Below are 18,660 nucleotides of genomic sequence, written 5' to 3' on the forward strand. Positions count from 1 at the left end.
AAACACCGAGAACCACACAAAATTCAAACGATCACAAAGAAAACACACACACACACAAAAAAAAAAACATATGAAAACAAAACCAAGCATTCCGCAGACTAATATGCACACTATATACAATTTGTACAATATTTACAACCGGATGGCGAGGACCCTCATGGCGCTGGAGCTTGGGCACGAGCCAACATAACGAGGAGGGCCCGCTCCACCATTGCCCGCGTCTGAGAGCAACAAAACTCTTGTAGCGCACATAATCAAACTTGGCCACGTCATGCGCACCTGTTCCATCGCCCGTTCGTGTGACTGTTGCTGCCGCACAAGGTCGTGAATGGCGGCAGCAAAGTTGTTGATTGCATCGACGACGGGCTGGTTGCTGGTGTCGACGCCGGTCCTGATGGCCTGGACCCCCTCCACGACGAGGTCCAGGCGGTCGACGGCCCAGCTCATAAGGGCCCTATGTTCGGCCGCTCCCGCCACCAGCTGGTCGAGGGTGGCGTCCTCCTGCTCCCGGCGTGTCACCAGGCGTGGCGGAGACGTCGTGGGTGGCGTCACTACAAGGAAGCGACACGTTCAAAACAAAGTGCAACATACAAAGATTCCATCCGTTCCTCGTTGTATCTATGTCTGACGCATACGGTACGTTGCCGTGAGGCTATTACTGTGCGGGAAATTAAATTTGGGCGATATAGGTGGAATGTAAGAGCTCGTTACCAGTCTGCACGTGACGGGGAGGTGCAGCCGCAGGGGTGAACCAGTCGCTGGCTCCTGAGCTGCTGTTGTCGGTGCCGGCGTTGCCCGCAGCGTCGCCCTCCACACCACCTTCTCCTCCACTCCCTTCGAGCTGCTGATTGCGCGGTGACGTGCGCGGACCCTACAGTTATGGTTCCCGTTGGTGTTACTTCACATTCACGTAATGAAAGTGATGTACAATGCACAAACAGAAAGAAGTATACTTACAACACCACTCGACAGGAGCCGGTTGGAGGAGAAGTGGTCAACACGACAGGCTCTAAGCAGCTGCAGGACCCGGGCGTCAATGTCCGAAAACTCCCCCACGGCGTCTTCGAACGTCCTGTTCCCCGTCCTTGTGCAGGACGCCTTCCAGTCATTATACTTTCTCTTAATGGCTCGCCTCTTGTTGAGCCATGTGGTGCGCCACTGAGCGGCAGTGCGCTGATACTGCTGGCCTCGGTTGAGGACCTCGGCCAGCATCCGCCACTCCGCGTCGCGGCTACCACCTTGTGGATTGCCCCTCAGGTCGTCCGCAGGGTTGGCAAATTGCCGATTGCTCTCCATATAGGAGACCAACGCCTCCATGCGTTCGCGAGACAGCTGAGGGGCGCGAGTTCCGTTCGATGCAGACATATTCGCACATGGAATGTGAGACTGAATGGAATAAAGGCACGAGACCACATATCGCGAGATCTTTTCTTCTGTATTGATGTTGAAGCGACCTCTGCGTTTCAATATTTTCAAGGTACAAATATGTTTCGCAAAGTGTGTGCGTGGGGGGGGGGAGAAAGAAAGAAAACTTGGCATTTAAAATGTTTGAACAAGTAACCTAGACATGTGTAGAAGTTTCCTGGGTTCCATTTTCTCGGAAGTGAAGACCTCGTCAGCAGCATCCCTTACACAATAAATTACATAATGCCCTCGAATTTTAGCTTCGTACCTGTCACTGAGGCTGGAATACCCACACAAGAACGTAATCAGCGACGTCAGTAGATGTTTTTTCTCTCTCTCTTTTGTGAACCAAACTGGATTACGCTGCGGTTATGTGTCAAAGTACTCTCATTCCTGGCTACAGAGCAGAGTCATATATTACTGGCTAACCTTTCCTTTCTTTTATTCTTCAATAAGCATATTGACTCCCCCCCCCCCCAACACACACACACTATATATATGACATTTTAAAGATGTAATTATTCAAGGACTTGCAATGTTCGGGTTTCACAAATTTCACTATTCACTTCTTCAACGACTGCCATATTTCGGCATTTCCTCCCTCGTCCACTAATCCCCCCAACATCCCCGGTCGAGATATCTCACTATTTAGCTTGCGCCCTCCCCCTTATTCATCCCGGCTATGTTGCGCGCGAACTCGAAGTTGTGTAAAATCTATAGCACCTTTGACACTCGTATTTTGATGTATTTTGTAACTGAGTCTTTCGTTCGAGTTTACTGTCTTGTTTCCATCTTTCCCCTTGTATAATACAGCAGTCCTCAGCACCCTTTCCTCCATTTTTTCTATCACCTTTAAGCGTACCCCCTTCCCCTCCCCCTCAGCAGCGTTAACCAGACATGTCTCACGAAGCTCCAAACGAGGCTAGGCTTATTTCAAGGTAAAACTCAAATGGTAATCGTCATAAGTCCGCGGCACCGGCACGAGCCATCGCGCCGCATCGCGCTTGAAAATGTTTATCGTCAATTGATTACGTCACGTCTCCCACAGCAGTGCACATGGTATAATCGCGTAGTGACTATAATTATAACACGTTACAAAAACGTTGCACGTTTCTAATGCCGCACAACGATTTCGCTTGCGTTTTGCTCCAACATTTATTACATGTTGTACGTAGCGGCACCTCATTACATTATCTTTCGACAGAGCATGTCACTGCAAAGAATGTACTTGGAAATGACTTTGCTAGGGACAAATGTCCATAGAAGTGGGCGGAGCGTTCGGGTGGAGCGTGTCGCGTGGACTCCACCCAAGAGCTCGTGACGTGCAAGTAATGCACGCATTAGTTTCATCGAGAATAGCTCCCCTGGCGGCGCTGTCAGCTGAAGGATTGGTTATCTCGCCGGCAATGCCAATTACGTCAGAGGCGAAGTAGAGAAGGGCCGTTTCAAGCGGAAGCTGGCAGTTGGTTTGTAATTTGATGTTTGTGATGTTTTATGAAAAAAAGACAAAGGAACTTTGCGAAACTATTTGGTGTTTTCTTCTTGGAAGCCATCTCCAAGTTTGATATAAAATCTAGAATCCTGGATTCTTCGCGGACACCACCTTTAATATTCTGTAACATACTGGGTGAACATACTTTTCCGCTGTACCAGTAGACCATCACACATGATGCCTACGTTCAACAATCCGAAAGTTAAGCCTAAGTCAATCCTAAGCTGGGCCAAGCGAAATAAAACACAAGAGTATCTTCGCCCCGTGCGATTGGAATGTTGTATATTCCATCCCTGTCCGATGTGGCAATACATATTGTCATATTGTCGCTGCAAATTGAAGTCCGACGAACCTCTACAACAAAAGCAACATTTCAACTCCTGTCTACGGTGCCTCCCTCTCTTAGACGAGACAAACATAAATGGGCAGACACCGTACCATACATAAGAGGGAAGTCGTGGAAGCTTTTCTCAATGAGGTGACGACCGACGACAATGTGAGCACGCAAGTGGGTAGATTGTGTGCCCCGAAGTCCTTTCTTCGTAAGGACTTCGGGTGTCAGCCTCTGTGAGGTTGTCCTTGTAATAAACGTCAGTTGAGATTGAACGCTATGACTGTGTTGACGGTCCGAGTGTCTCCTGCATTCGGCTGGTATGTTTCACCAAAACCAACACGCTCTACTAGCCCTGTTGTTATAACAGTATATGTCTGACTGAATATCGTTAACTCGACGTATTCCGTTTTACGTCGTTTTAGGATCCTGATGACTATGCGGATCACGTGATGACGTGTGTCTCTGATAACCTATCGATGCAGCTTACCAAGTGGAAGGTGAGTACAACAGATCTCGGAGTCGGTCTTCTTTTAAAGGGACTATCGCATCCGGAAACGTGGGTACGATACCTTACCAGAATGCGTGTCATCGTTCGACAGGCTATTAGGCCAATTTTCTCTACCAAGAAGGGCTTGGATATCAAATAACCACGTTTTAGAGGTTGTCGTAGCGCAGTGAGGGAGCGTAACCACAATTACGTGCGTATACAGGGTGTCCCAGCTAAATGCGAACATATATTTTTAAGTATATAGATATCACTTTTTCGGAGATGAAATCAATTGCAGTATAGCATATGCTGAGTAGCACTCCTTAATAGGACATTAGCAAACTCCCAAGGCAATGTCTTAATTAACCTTGTAATTAACAATGAGAACATCTGTTCCCTTCGGTCACGTGATACCGAAGGCGTTTTCAGAACAAAAATCCGTGCGATAGATCGTCCGAAAAAAATTCGTGAAGGAACACAATTTTTTCTTTATTGTGTTCATTGCACATATTAGGAGACGCGTCTTTCGTTCACCCCCAATGTGAGAGGGCCGAAAGAGCACACTATCGCCTCTTGCCTCCTGGAATAACGATTAAAAGAAAACAGAAACTGCAACCCAAGATAAGTACGAAGGCAGTTGCCCCAGGACAGGAGCCGCGGCACAGGAGGCGGCTCCTGTCCTGAGACAACTGCCTTCGTACTTCTCTACCGGTTCGCTGGATTTCTACCCGTCTAAACCCAAGATAAGAGCTGTTCTGATAAAGTCACCCTATACATTTGTTTTTGTGTTGTTTCCGCAAGTTAAAGCTCATCTTCGACGCATGAGGCGGCACTGTGTTGCTTCACCCTCTCACATTGGGGGTGAAGGAAAGAGACGTCTCCGAAGATGAGCAATGAATAAAGAAAAAAAAGGTGTTCCTTCATGAATTTTTTTGCGGACGACCTACTGAACGGATTTTTGTTGTGAAAATGGCTACGATATCAGGTGACCGAAAGGAACAGATGTCCTCATTGGGACAACTTCGTAGCTTTTATAATTAAAAACTTAATTATTGAAAGTTAATGGAATAAGTGTTTAAAGAGATTTAAACATTTATTTTACTGAATAACAAGCCTTCGGACGGTGTTCGTCCTTCATCATGTGCGATACATTGAACACTTTGTAGAGATATTTGTACTAATGTAAATCAGAGAAAGGGGACAAAGAGGGTGGCGAGGAGAAAATACAACAACTTTTTAGAGAGGACTGAGGGCGCGAAAATCAAACAAAAGAAGGCGATGTACACTAGGAGTGTTACCGGAGACAAAAACCGTTTAGAGATCTCAGGTGAGCGAACATGGTAAAGACCGTCCGAAAGCTTATTTTTCAGTAAAATAACTGTTTCAATCTCTTTAAATACTTATTTTGTTCACTTGTGAGTGCTAGACTTCTACCATTTTCTGTCTGTTAGTTTTGAAAGTTAATTAAAACATTGTCTAGGAGTTAGGAGTTTGCTAATGCCCTCTTAAGGAGAGCCATTCAGCCTATGCTATATTGCAATTGATTTCATCTCGGAAAAAGTGATATATATCTTTTTCAAAAATATGTTCGCATTTAGCTGGGACACCCTGTATTTGCTACTACTTCCGAAGCTGGCTTAGCGCACAACCACGGTATTCGCGACCCCAGCGAAGCCGTAGGCACCTAGTGGTGGAAGTGGCAACCCTCGAGTCCAGGTTCGGCGTGCGCCACCTATAGTTCGCTGGAGTCACGATTCGTGGCTCCAGCGAAGCCGTAGCCACCTAGTGGTGGAAGTGGCATCCGTCGAGTCCAGGTTCGGCGTGCGCCACCTATAGTTCGCTGGAGTCGCGAATAACAGTATGCAAAGTTCGTGTGTCACTGTACCTGTTTTCTGCTGGGTGGAGATGCCGCACCAGGCAGTCGTATCGACAATACTCCGTTGCGTGCTCCACCAACATATCTCATTCGCTATCGTTTTTTTTTTTTTTTTTTGATGGACAACTGTGAAACCGCTTGGTGGAGAAGCTCTTCTGTCCATGGCATGCGATGCAGTCATAAAATATACGTGAAATGGTGGTTGTGCGGCTCGTTCGAAATATCTGCACCTCTATCACCGGCAGGGTAAAGTATTAGCTAGTCTCTAGTGTACGGGTCGTCGTCCACTTCATCGCTGCTGCTAAAAGCGAACTTTACTCCGATATCCCCAGCCTCCCCGGCCCTTGCACACCCACCGGTCTGCAACAAGGCGCAGCCTTACTGCCGCAGTTCAGATTGGTGGGATGACGTTTTCTGGATTTTCCAGAGAGGAAGTTACGGCATGCTGTGAACATCTGGTGTGTCATCTTGCGATGTGTTGGATCAGATTTCTCGAAAACTGTGTCACTATTTGGCGTAGCGTTTTCGTTGCAGTGATTGGTGATGACCATCAGACAGCATGGTAGTATAGTATCGGAATCGACAGAGACGGATGCGACAGTGTCTTAAACTAAATTAAACACTCTTCCTATTAATTAACCACCTTTTCATCGCCTTATAGGAAAAAGCTGGCGGAGAGGGATTCGAGTGGGTGGACAACTACCAAGGTGCTATAGTCACAGTGGAGGTATTATGCCATGCCTTAGAACATAACTTCAGCCCATAACGTGTTCCATGCCTGTTTCCATTGACCTTGAAGATTGTTTTTAATACGCCGTTTCGGCTAAAAGTGCTCATGGCTTTACTCCAGTTGCGGCTCACCGCTAAGCCGAAACAGAGCTCAGCCCAAAACACAGCTCTTAGGCAAGACCCTCAGCAGTCCGCACAAGCGGAGCTCCTGAGACGCCGGGACCTGGTAGCATTAACAGAACCCAGGTAGCGCATGGTAGGATAGTACACGTCTACACGACGTCTAAAGTTAGAGGACAGGGATCTCTAATATACATCTACGACATGCGCACAAATGTCAAGTATCTCTCCACTTGCCTCCCAGTAGCCGTGCAAACGTAACGCTAGTATGTGTCTAGTATCCGTGCATCTCTAACCGCAACTTAGACATTTTTAGACCAAACCTCTAGGACGAGAGGCAAAACTTCTAGACTTAGCCAAAATGTCCGAGATTAGACCAAGTTTATACCTTAATTTAGCCGAAATATCTACAGTTAGACCTTTTCTAGACCTTTGTTTTCCTCTCCAAGTTTATGCAGAAATGTGTCGTGTACGTGCGGAATACATATCTACATTAAGTGAAACGGGCAATGTGGCTATTGATACAAATGTATTTATTTCCACCATCGTATACATTGAGCAAGAACTGAGTAATCAAAGTTGCACTAAAATATATACATTCGGAGAGGCTATTGAGGTGCATATTTGTTTCACTTGGTGTTTGCGACATAGGGCATGTTCGTATTCATTTCATTGCAAAATGATTCCCCCAAAATATGTGAAAAGTACAGGCACGTGTGTGCACAGAATGAAATAATGTGCAGGGAAATATTATGACATACATGTCATTACAATACAAACAATGCATTTCACATAGTCCCACTTGTGGTGAGGATACAGATATGACACAAGTGAAATAAGTGTATGTACATGTAGAGAGATTGGCTGTATATAGTAAAACAAATGACACTGGTCTCATGCAGTGCCTTCCCTACACCATTGTTACACGGAAGGTACATATCCCAGCAGGAGCGGCTGTCCATGGCCACCGCTGTTGGTCAATTACTACAGGGTTAGTCTAGCAAACGTTACACATTTTGATCGCATCGTAAAAATAGAAGACGGGGTTCATCCAACACCAAACTTTGCAGACTGGTAGCCATCTGTCTGAAGTTTTGTTGGAATTTTTTTCTGGGTATTGTGCTCCTGTAGAAGAAAAATTAAAAATCACGCAAAATCTCGCCCCATGCATTTTCAATGGCCTATCTCACTCAAAAGCCGTCATTTTCTGCTCTGTGCGCTTCAGTTCCATTTCACCACACACAGGTGGCACTAGCATACAGAACAAGACTGGAACAAGACGATTGGTACATAACGTCAGAATCGGCATGTGACATCGTTGTAGGCAGCGCTACCTGTGGAAAGTGATGTGAATGTGAAGCAGACACAAGAAAAAATGGCGGTGTTTGTGTGTGATAGGCCATTGAAAATGCATGGGGAGAGATTTTGCTTTATTTTTAATTTTCCTTCTACATGGCCATAGCGCTTACAAAAAATTCTAATGAAACTTCAGATAAATGGCTATCAGTCTGCCAAGCTTGGGATGGGCCAAACCTAGTCTTCTATTTTTACAGTGCGATCGAAATGTGTAACGTTTGCTAGAATAACCCTGTAGATGTGTCCTACTTAACACCCAGCAAAAGCATCTACTTCGTTAGTGTTACCACAAATCATATGTAGGGCGGCGCAGTCTACCAAAAGATAGTAGCCACCACTGTGCAGAGAGAAGTGCGGAGCTCGAAACAACGGACACAGCGGACGGCCGGCACCGCAAATGCTTGGGGGGTCACCCCTGCTGCTTGTCTTTCATTCCTACACTCTAAGAAATAACGGTAGAATTTCCTATTCAAAGTTGCAGCAGGACGGTACTTCTACCATTTCGTGCCAATCTACACGCGCCTTCTCCCCCGCCGGTATAAGCGGCGGCGTCCCTTTTCCTTGCTCCTCTCTCTCACGTTTGCTCTAAGACAAAATTGTAGAATTTCCTACCCAAGCTGGTAGAATGACAGTTTCTACTCTGTGGTTTGTTTCTACTCTGCAGTTATACCCAAAAGGTAAAACTGGTTGGAGTGGAAATGTGGTTGCAATGCAGCTCTACCGAAATGGGTGGAAAATCATACCTTTTTTTCTTAGAGTGTAGTTTTGCGCTTCCCCTTTTTACACAGTGACCTACCAACAAGCCCAGATACTGTTCCAAAGTAGCTAGTACCACGTAGGCATACACCAGCTCTTGCATCACTGCCAGCCCCAAACGACGCCTCCGTCTTCTGCTTCGTGCCCTGATATTCATTGTTCTAAAGGTGCGCAGTACTTCAGACGTGTGTGAGGTGTTCCACGGCTATGTGAGACCGGAACTGTTCTCAGGTTCACTCTAAAATGATATTTTGGCAATTCTACGAACGGCCTTTATGTAACAAGGCTGGATTATGAAAAATGAACTTCACCACATAGCACGCCCCAAGCCAATCATCATCCCGAATGACAATGTTCTCGCCCCTGATTTGTTGAAAACAAGGAGAAGGAGCGTATTTGCGTATTTTGTACCAATTATGTACGGCATAAGTCTTTATTTCCTTTCGTACTATTTTGCAAGCGAGTTCCTGGACGATGAAACTTACATTAACAAGCAATGATAACACCGTCAGAAACGCTAATCGATTAAAGATTGCCCAAACATCGTTGTTCCCCACTAACCCAACTCTGATTGTAAAACAGAAACGCGCGATTCAGTAAAATATCGTAGTCAGTTATTAAAACGTCACTTTATTATATTGGTATGGACAAATATTTGTTGAGGTAAACAGAATACAGAAACAAACACACAAAAAAGAGATAGTACTTCACAGCAGTTGGTCTAGTTTGTGGATGACACGTATGTATATGGACATTATCGAAATCTTCTCAAAGACGATATGGGATGCGATATTGCTTTCCCACCCGGATTGAAGAAAAATATATCACATATGTGGTTGACCTGCACGTGGACGTAAGGTGCAATAGAATCTATGAGTGAATGAATGTGTTCGCACATAATCACACACACAACAATATTGTATGTCATGTGACTACAACGCAGCAGCAACAAGAAGCTGAAAACAACCTGCGAGTTGTGCTAAGTTTGTGATACGAATCAGACAAATCAATAATTGACAGCCATCAACGGTGAAATATGACGAGCACAGAACAAACATCTAGAGCGGTGGGTCAATCTCCATATCACCAAAACAAAATGTCAAACAAACGAACCAACATACAGTGAGTACATACTGGCCAGCAAAATAAAGTGAACAGCAAACAAACGAGCAAACAGCTCATATAATGAACGTTTCTATGAATTAGTGAGCCAAGGAGTTGATCACACGAATCCCCTATAGTCGAGTCGAACCAGAGGGGGAATGGAATGGCCCGAAATAAGGACAGCTTTGGAAAGAACCGGAAGCCTGACCCACTGCCTCAATCAGATCTCCGGCTGTTGAATCCTTTCAGTTTATCACGCTCGGGCGGCAGCATTGTACGTGCGTGACCATGGTTTAACTTCACATATTGAATTTGGTGATTCACATATCTAGAGACATATATGCCATAGTCATGGCAAAAAAGCTTTACTGTGTGCATCGTGCACACAAGTCAGCCGGCCCAAACTTGTCTGCATTTGCAAGCGACTGATTAATTTGTAATATATTTGTTTGTTATATTATCGATATATGTTATTCTCTCCTCTGAAGCCAGATATGACCATGATTGTCCATGGTACTTTTCGGTTTGGCTATTACCTTCCATTTGACCATACAATCATGGGAGAGCTTATAAAGACATTACACATGCTTCATATGTGTGCGATTTTATTAGAGCTTGCTACAGATGTTTTCTAACGCTTCTGATGGTACGTTTAATGTTGGTGTCCTGATAGGCAAAATGAGTCACTAAAATTGTTTTATCTAGTTTGATGGCTCAATTTCCAGCTGAACAAAGAAAACAATTGTGTGTGTTAGCACCTGCCTATCGAGGAGCCCGTATCACGGCAGGTACAGAGTCATTTTTAGGCTTTTGGCAGGCAGGCTTTTCCCGAGATGGGGGGGGGGGGGGGGAGTGACACAGAAAAAATGATAGGTAAGCTGACTGTCCGAAGCATGTCTAGTACATGGTGTATGCATGACATGCCAGAAGACGTCTAAAAATAAATGTTTCGTTTTTAACGTCTCTCAGATACATCATAGACCTCTTTTCCCAAGCAGCACAATGCACTGAAAGTCGAGTGGAATTGGGGTGGACGGTATATGTCTTATCAATTTACTTTAGTTTCAAGAGTCTCTTCAAGGCCTTCCACATACCCGTCCACCCCTATTGCACTCGACTTTCAGTACACTGTGCTGCTTGGGTATGTATCGGATAGGGCTATACACAAGTATACTAAACGTCTCAATTTAAGCATAGCCCTAAAGTATCAGTTTAGGCCATGTTTAGACGTCTACTGTCCCACCATGCACTACCTGGGAATATATGAGAAAGAAAAAAGTGGGCAAACAGAGTCTGAGAAACAAAAAAAATTACGTAAGATACGTCAGTGTTGCTTTGTGGCATGTGTCATTTGTGTGCTCCGTAGACACCGCGCAACGCTTTCTGCGACTGAGTGCATAGTGTCTTGTTTCTTCCTGTGTGCAATTCTCATGCGGTTTTACAGGTTTGCTCATCAAATATTGCGACATTTCGAACTTAAGTCGAAATATTTTTAAATTTTTCCACTTTTCCATCCTGCTACAATGATTAGGTAGCTGCAGCCATATACAAGCGTGCATTTTCACTAATTGCTGAGTAACAGAGCGTGTCAGTAGACCGTTAATAACGTTGATTCTGAAGTAGGTCATCTACTGCTCCCAATCATCGAATTCAGAGTCATTCACGCTTTGCATTGGTTCCTGTAGTTAGGATACCTGTAGTTAGGATACCTGTAGTTAGGATACGTGTAGTAGGGTACTGAAACCAAAACAAATCGGAAGGGTAGGAATGTGTTCCACGAATGGGTACTTGTTCGCTGCGTCCTACTAAAAGAAAAGTAGGACCGAAGGTCACGTCCTCTTCAGGAACCATCGTAATCCCCTCAAGACCGTGGCTTTCGGGAGCGACATTGTTCGCCCCTTAGCTTCGAGTGCAGTTCAACTCTACCAAATTGGTGGCGCTTGGTAGAGTTTTGGTAGCACTTTGGGTAGCTGAACAGCTGCGCAAACTCGCTACCACCTGAATGTTGTGCACAAACACAATCGCTCGCCCGCTGAGTGGTGTTACATTAAACGTCTTCACTATTACACATCCGTAATAATATAAACGTAAACACATGGGATAGATGACGTTTTTTTATGGTTGGTGTTCGCTGTATCGACTCGAGCAATTTGAGAATAGGCAGAGTCGAATCCAGGTGGGCGAAAGTGGCGCAGTGCGGCTATAGAAGGCGTCATCCACGTGGCAATGAACCCGCTATAATGGCGAATTCGGGTGCTCATTTCGTAGCAACTTTTTTTGCCAGATCCCGAGCAGTCATATTCGCTTGGTCAGAATGAAGCAATCTCGCATATTCGCGTGGCGCTTTCCGAGCGCTCGGAATTTGCCAGATAGCATTTTTCTTTGCCCTGTCTCAAAACGATCAAGCAGCAGATTGCTCAACTATATCTGGTGTCGTCACATCCGCACTGCAACGGTGGCGAGTGCCCTCATTGGCCCGTACGTTGAAATTACGCGGTTTTGCAGACGACAGAACTCGAACACGGGTGACCGCAATGCCCCTAGCGTGATCTAAGTAACTAAAACCGCTAGATTCCTAGCACTCATGTTCGGGTGACAACGGTTGCGTGATTCAGCTCGGCCTCCGACCTAGCAATTTGCGAGCGCTAGGCAGTGTTGCCACGAAATAACCACCCGAATTCGCCATAAGATTCAAGCATCCAACGCTAGACGTGCTCGAGAGTAGAACTTCAGCGAGTCTCCTCCAGGTGCGAGTCGCTGGAGTTGATGACGAACAAACTCTCAAACGTCATGACATGAATATTCCAACGCAGGCTGTGAGAATACTGCTGACATCACTTCTTGTGTTCTCATTTTACAGCGCTGTTTCAGGGAAGGGAAACTCTTCCCGAGTGACATGAAGGTCGCTCTGGCTATGGTTCGCTGGTACCGCGACACATTCTTTTGACATCTAGCAGGAAGATGAGACAACAAGACTTATGGAACGAATAAAAATATTCTGCACTGCTTCCATGATGATCAGCACATGTCTTTTCCGACAATTGGCGCAAGGTAGAAGAAGTGTCCAACATGGAAATCCTAACGTAGAAAGGGGTGGGGGGGTGGATAAGTTTAATACAAAGTAAAAAAAGAGAAGGCAGAAAATGCAGCAAACCGGTAAGGGCATGTTAAGGGAACTACCTCAGCACGTGAGCTGCCGGATCGTATTATGAATCAAATCGTATCCTATCATCAATATTCGCTTAAAGATTCCAAGAGCACGCAAAATATTAAAGCTGTCGGTGAAGATACGCGCTCACACGACTACGCCTAAAGGCCAGCCCGCATGGTGAGTGTTTCTGTTAATATCGGGCTGCGTAAAACTCTGCATGTTCACGCACTGTGAAAAGATACGCCTGTCAAACCGCATGGGGCGCCAATCCCGCTGCTGCGTGCACAGCGGTTTTCGCGTATGTGCTTTACCAAGTGTTGACAACATTCTGCTCTCCTTCCTTTTCCGTCCTGAAATGGTTGTTTGTGTGTGCGTTCCTTTGTAATGAATTTGTATTTGGTAAAAAGCTTCAGGTGGGTGGGTGGGTGGGTGGGTGAGTGAGTGAGTGAGTGAGTGAGTGAGTGAGTGAGTGAGTGAGTGAGTGAGTGAGTGAGTGAGTGAGTGAGTGAGTGAGTGAGTGAGTGAGTGAGTGAGTGAGTGAGTGAGTGAGTGAGTGAGTGAGTGAGTGAGTGAGTGAGTGAGTGAGTGAGTGAGTGAGTGAGTGAGTGAGTGAGTGAGTGAGTGAGTGAGTGAGTGAGTGAGTGAGTGAGTGAGTGAGTGAGTGAGTGAGTGAGTGAGTGAGTGAGTGAGTGAGTGAGTGAGTGAGTGAGTGAGTGAGTGAGTGAGTGAGTGAGTGAGTGAGTGAGTGAGTGAGTGAGTGAGTGAGTGAGTGAGTGAGTGAGTGAGTGAGTGAGTGAGTGAGTGAGTGAGTGAGTGAGTGAGTGAGTGAGTGAGTGAGTGAGTGAGTGAGTGAGTGAGTGAGTGAGTGAGTGAGTGAGTGAGTGAGTGAGTGAGTGAGTGAGTGAGTGAGTGAGTGAGTGAGTGAGTGAGTGAGTGAGTGAGTGAGTGAGTGAGTGAGTGAGTGAGTGAGTGAGTGAGTGAGTGAGTGAGTGAGTGAGTGAGTGAGTGAGTGAGTGAGTGAGTGAGTGAGTGAGTGAGTGAGTGAGTGAGTGAGTGAGTGAGTGAGTGAGTGAGTGAGTGAGTGAGTGAGTGAGTGAGTGAGTGAGTGAGTGAGTGAGTGAGTGAGTGAGTGAGTGAGTGAGTGAGTGAGTGAGTGAGTGAGTGAGTGAGTGAGTGAGTGAGTGAGTGAGTGAGTGAGTGAGTGAGTGAGTGAGTGAGTGAGTGAGTGAGTGAGTGAGTGAGTGAGTGAGTGAGTGAGTGAGTGAGTGAGTGAGTGAGTGAGTGAGTGAGTGAGTGAGTGAGTGAGTGAGTGAGTGAGTGAGTGAGTGAGTGAGTGAGTGAGTGAGTGAGTGAGTGAGTGAGTGAGTGAGTGAGTGAGTGAGTGAGTGAGTGAGTGAGTGAGTGAGTGAGTGAGTGAGTGAGTGAGTGAGTGAGTGAGTGAGTGAGTGAGTGAGTGAGTGAGTGAGTGAGTGAGTGAGTGAGTGAGTGAGTGAGTGAGTGAGTGAGTGAGTGAGTGAGTGAGTGAGTGAGTGAGTGAGTGAGTGAGTGAGTGAGTGAGTGAGTGAGTGAGTGAGTGAGTGAGTGAGTGAGTGAGTGAGTGAAGCAAAAAAGAAGCAACACTGTGGGACAAGCATAAAGAAAGAGGTGAAGATCGCACCATCGTAACGCTATCCGTGCTCGTGAAATGAGCAGGGTTCCGATGCTGCGATCTTCAGACGATGCCAGCAATGAGCCCGGACACCCTCGGTAACATATATTGGCGTACCAGATTGATCATATATTGAAATACAGTTTGTTGATGGGGTACATTCGTTAAGCGTAGTGTGGCAGAACTCATCTGTAACGGTGGCGGGAATGTGTCTTTGCAATTAACACGTACGCCTGCAACGAGTCAACGATATCAGCCAACTTCCTGGCATCCCTCCCTTCCAAATATTGTTTTTAACTTAAATTGTCGTCTATAATGTGATTACCTAATGAGAGGAGCTGTAAAATTCATATAATTTTTCTTTCACGACTTAAAACACAATTTTCAACACCATATTCCCAGATCAAATGGGGTGTAAAAAAGGGTGTATAGAACGTCAACACCTTTTTCAACACCTCTTTTTACACTCTTAAGGATCGACATGAGATCAAATGTGGTGAACGTCGAAGTTACAACTTTATTGATGCTCTTTTTACACCTTTTGTTTCAATCAGCGTAATAGAAAATGGTATTTTTATAGCAATACACCTGTTTTGAGCAAATAAAGGTGTAAAATTATTTACTGTGCAGCTGCGACATAGAAAATTTCGCGCCGGGCGTGGAAACTCAGCTTTTACGCAAGAAAAACGCACCGTGCGCCCTGGCGTTTTTTCATTTAGGTGTTTAGCTAGCCTATAGAGCTGTACTCCCAAGGCTTCCAAGATGTAACAAATTTTAAAACCCTACAACCCGTGAAATGCATAAATGCGGCCTAGGGTTACTACCGACTAGATTTGAGTGAACGCGACAAGTAATCGTTAGCGTTTTCAACGGACATCTCCCGCAAATGGAGTCATACTGTGGTTCCTGCAGTTTCCTGCCGGTACAGCACGTGGCACGACGCAAAAAAAGGCATGTTAGCGGCAGGCGATATTGGCTGGCGCACGTTCTCGACGCGGATCGCTTAATAATTAGTTTGCGGCATCATACTTCGCAACGAAGAGACAAGCGTGGTCGGGAATGACCGTCTCTCGTACCACACGTGCATTCAAATATCCGTTCACAGCAATAAAGTTACCGCACACCTTTTCACCTGTTGGTCGGACATTCCCTTTCTGTGTACAGCGGGGCACAAAGAAATAATGGTGCACTGCGTACTTCCTGAGTTCCTGTCAGTAGTAGTCACTGGACACACACTGTCCGCAACGCTACAAGCCTTCTGGACACGTTTAATTAGCAATTAGAGCTAATTGGGACCCCCCACATTAATCACGACCCTCCAGGGAGTCATTATACTAATTGGGGAGCATCTAAGACGTGTCCAGACCACCCTGTGCGCTGCCGACAATCTGTGTCCATAAAAAATAAAAAAATAGATAGAGATAGAGTGGAGAGAAGGAGTTTAGTTGAAGATCAACAACGCCATCTTGAAGAAAGCGGTCCGGAACGGCCGCTGACCGTCGCTGGGCGACGGAGCACAGAGGCAGGTTGCAAAGCATCGCACCTATGACCACCAGTTCCGGACATCCTGTGACGTCAGCTGTGACGTCATCATGGCATGTCTGGGCAAGTTCGGACAGCTCTGGACATGCAAGGAGAAAAACTCGTAATACAGAGGCTGGGAAAGCAAGAGTAAATATGCAAACCATCAATAGCTAACAAGAAAATAGAATTAGTTACACAACAAATGATCCCACCACAACACGAGCGCAGAACGATGCGACTTCTCTATCCGACAGCCAGGCAGAGAACTGACTCGTAATGGTTTTTTCTCCTGTATAAAGCCCCGCAGCTGCAGCCACTAGCGGTTACTTTCTCAACTAATCTCACAACAAAATTATTAAGAATCACGCCAGCGCTACTCCCGTTCCCAAGGCAGAAGAAGATAGAAAATGGTGGGGATGCCCGGACAACAGCAACCAGCACCCGACGTGCACTGCCACGAAAGTCGCAAACAAAGCGGGAACAAAGTTGGCGAAAGCATTGGTTACACAACAAATCAGCTCACCACAGCAGGAGCGCAGACCGATGCGACAGCTCTCCGCGACAGCCAGCGAGAAACTGACTGGGACGCCGCTCCGCGGCCGCTACGCATGCGCGCTCCTAACGCCCTCTGGGGTGACCACCTCCGAGAGGCTAAGAAAGAAGAGCATTCCTGCACCCCTTGCTGGCCGTTCTCATTGGTCGTGACGTCATGCTATTGTCTCAGGGCTACACTGTTTTTTTTTTCACTAATGCTCCTTTGCACAAGGTCAATCTACATTGAAGCCATGGCATGACGTCATCATGCACCTGCGTGGCTCAAGGACGCGTGCGCTCTAGACAGGGGACCTGTTATTTATTGAATCACTATCCCAAGATTACTTCCTTTATTCTTCTATAACGATTGAATAGGACACTATTGCAGAAGAGCACAATGCATGAAAGATGATCGTAGGAATTCCAAAGTCTTACTAAATGTGACTTGCAAAAGAACAAAATATCCTAACACATAACTCCATCTCTCATGTCTGGTAGCTGATAGTGCCACATGCACAGACGCGCTGCCCTTGCACAAAGAAAGCACAGGACAGGAATACACAAATTTCCTTAGGTGAGCAGGGAAAAGGCTTAAGACCTCAGGTCGCCACACATCGCCACGCGGCTAGCACAACATGACACCAACAAGATACTAGCAGCGGGAAGAACTGCAACACTGCTAAACAAGACCAGACATGCCGTGATTACGTCACAAATCAGGAAAAAAGCACACGCACGCACGCACAGAGGACAACGCATTAAACACACAGAGCGCTCAGGAATAATCGTAGCGTTACCGCACATCGTTACGAAGCTCAACGTCTAACACAAGACGACAGCAACAATATATTAGCGAAGGGTAAAAATTGCAACACTACCGAACAAGTCCAGTCATGCGACATCACATACAAAACACTGCTCATCGGGGAAAAGGCCTAAGCCTGCGGCGGATCATCATAGAGCATACACATTTGCGTAAACTAAACGCGGTCTGCTTGGAAAACGACGTACAAATTTTCTTAGGGAGCAGAGAAATATAGAAATTTCTACTCCGTGCTCAGGTACCACCATTTCTGCTCAAAAACCTGCAAAATTAAGCACTGCTTACTTCGTCAAGATATCGAACACCCAAGAAAATCAAACAAACAACCCCACTTCCACTGATAGAACACTATTCAGCTTTTACGCAGGAGGCTTTCTTCTACATAAAAGTAGAGAAAATAAGAAAAGAGCAGCGAAAAATTACATGCACTTTTGCTCGCATAGCTATAAGAGAGAAAAAAATAAATAAATAAAATATCGACGCACACGCTAGTAAACTGTGACAAAGACACCCATTTCTTCTATCAGATAATTATTGCATAATGCTAAATACTCATTTGAATTGTCACTGCGTGAAGAAAGCACAGGACAGGGATACACAATTTATCTTAAGCGAGCAGGGAAAGTCACTTCTACTCGAACAGCTTAATACCATAAAGTCTGAATTTTTGCAAAGCAAATAAAGCTTGAACAGCGCTACGAACGTGACAGACACATACTAACAAACAAACACTTCTGTTCATTTCTATTGATAAAGGCGTAAACCACACTACAAGAACAAAGCGCGCTGCTTCAGGAAAGCGTGTCAAATGCATCGCAACAGGACCGGCTCTCATAAAATAGCCAGCCCGAAACGAAGACTTCACCAGGTTCGCGAGGTAATTCCATTAAAAACGCTCTCGGTCTATCCTACAGATAGCAATGCAAGCACTGCTACCCTTATTTTTTAAACCACTATTCCACGCAATAGTACATAAATGTATCACTCGTGTCACATGAAAAGGCACACACAAAGAACTTGTCAAGTGGGATCCCTGGTTCAGGAAAGCGCGCGCGCCCACGCGCACACACAGACACACATTCACATTTTCACATTACAAACACAAAGTCTTTTCGCGAAGATATTCCAAAAGCCGTGCGTCATAACTGGAGAATGAAAAAATGATCACCGACTTAACGCAACGGGAAATAACAATTTATTTAGACGTTTCGTCTCCTATGCGGGAGACATCATCAGTGCAAGTCTAGGGACGGGAATGAGGAGCACTAAAACCGGTCTTGCTATTTACGGGTTTTCCGAGGCCAGAGTACAGTCCAGGAAGT

General features: G+C 45.7%; 1 long non-coding RNA gene across 1 annotated transcript; it reads left to right on the forward strand.

Annotated features, from left to right (window-relative positions):
- Positions 1-3,667: 3,667 nt before the first annotated feature.
- On the forward strand, positions 3,668-12,633 carry LOC135372091 (uncharacterized). The gene is made up of 3 exons (XR_010415815.1): positions 3,668-3,727; positions 6,255-6,320; positions 12,519-12,633. It is a non-coding gene; the product is annotated as an uncharacterized LOC135372091 (long non-coding RNA).
- Positions 12,634-18,660: the final 6,027 nt, after the last annotated feature.

The sequence above is a fragment of the Ornithodoros turicata genome, chromosome 1 (assembly GCF_037126465.1).
Source record: "Ornithodoros turicata isolate Travis chromosome 1, ASM3712646v1, whole genome shotgun sequence".
Taxonomy (NCBI): Eukaryota; Metazoa; Arthropoda; class Arachnida; order Ixodida; family Argasidae; genus Ornithodoros; species Ornithodoros turicata.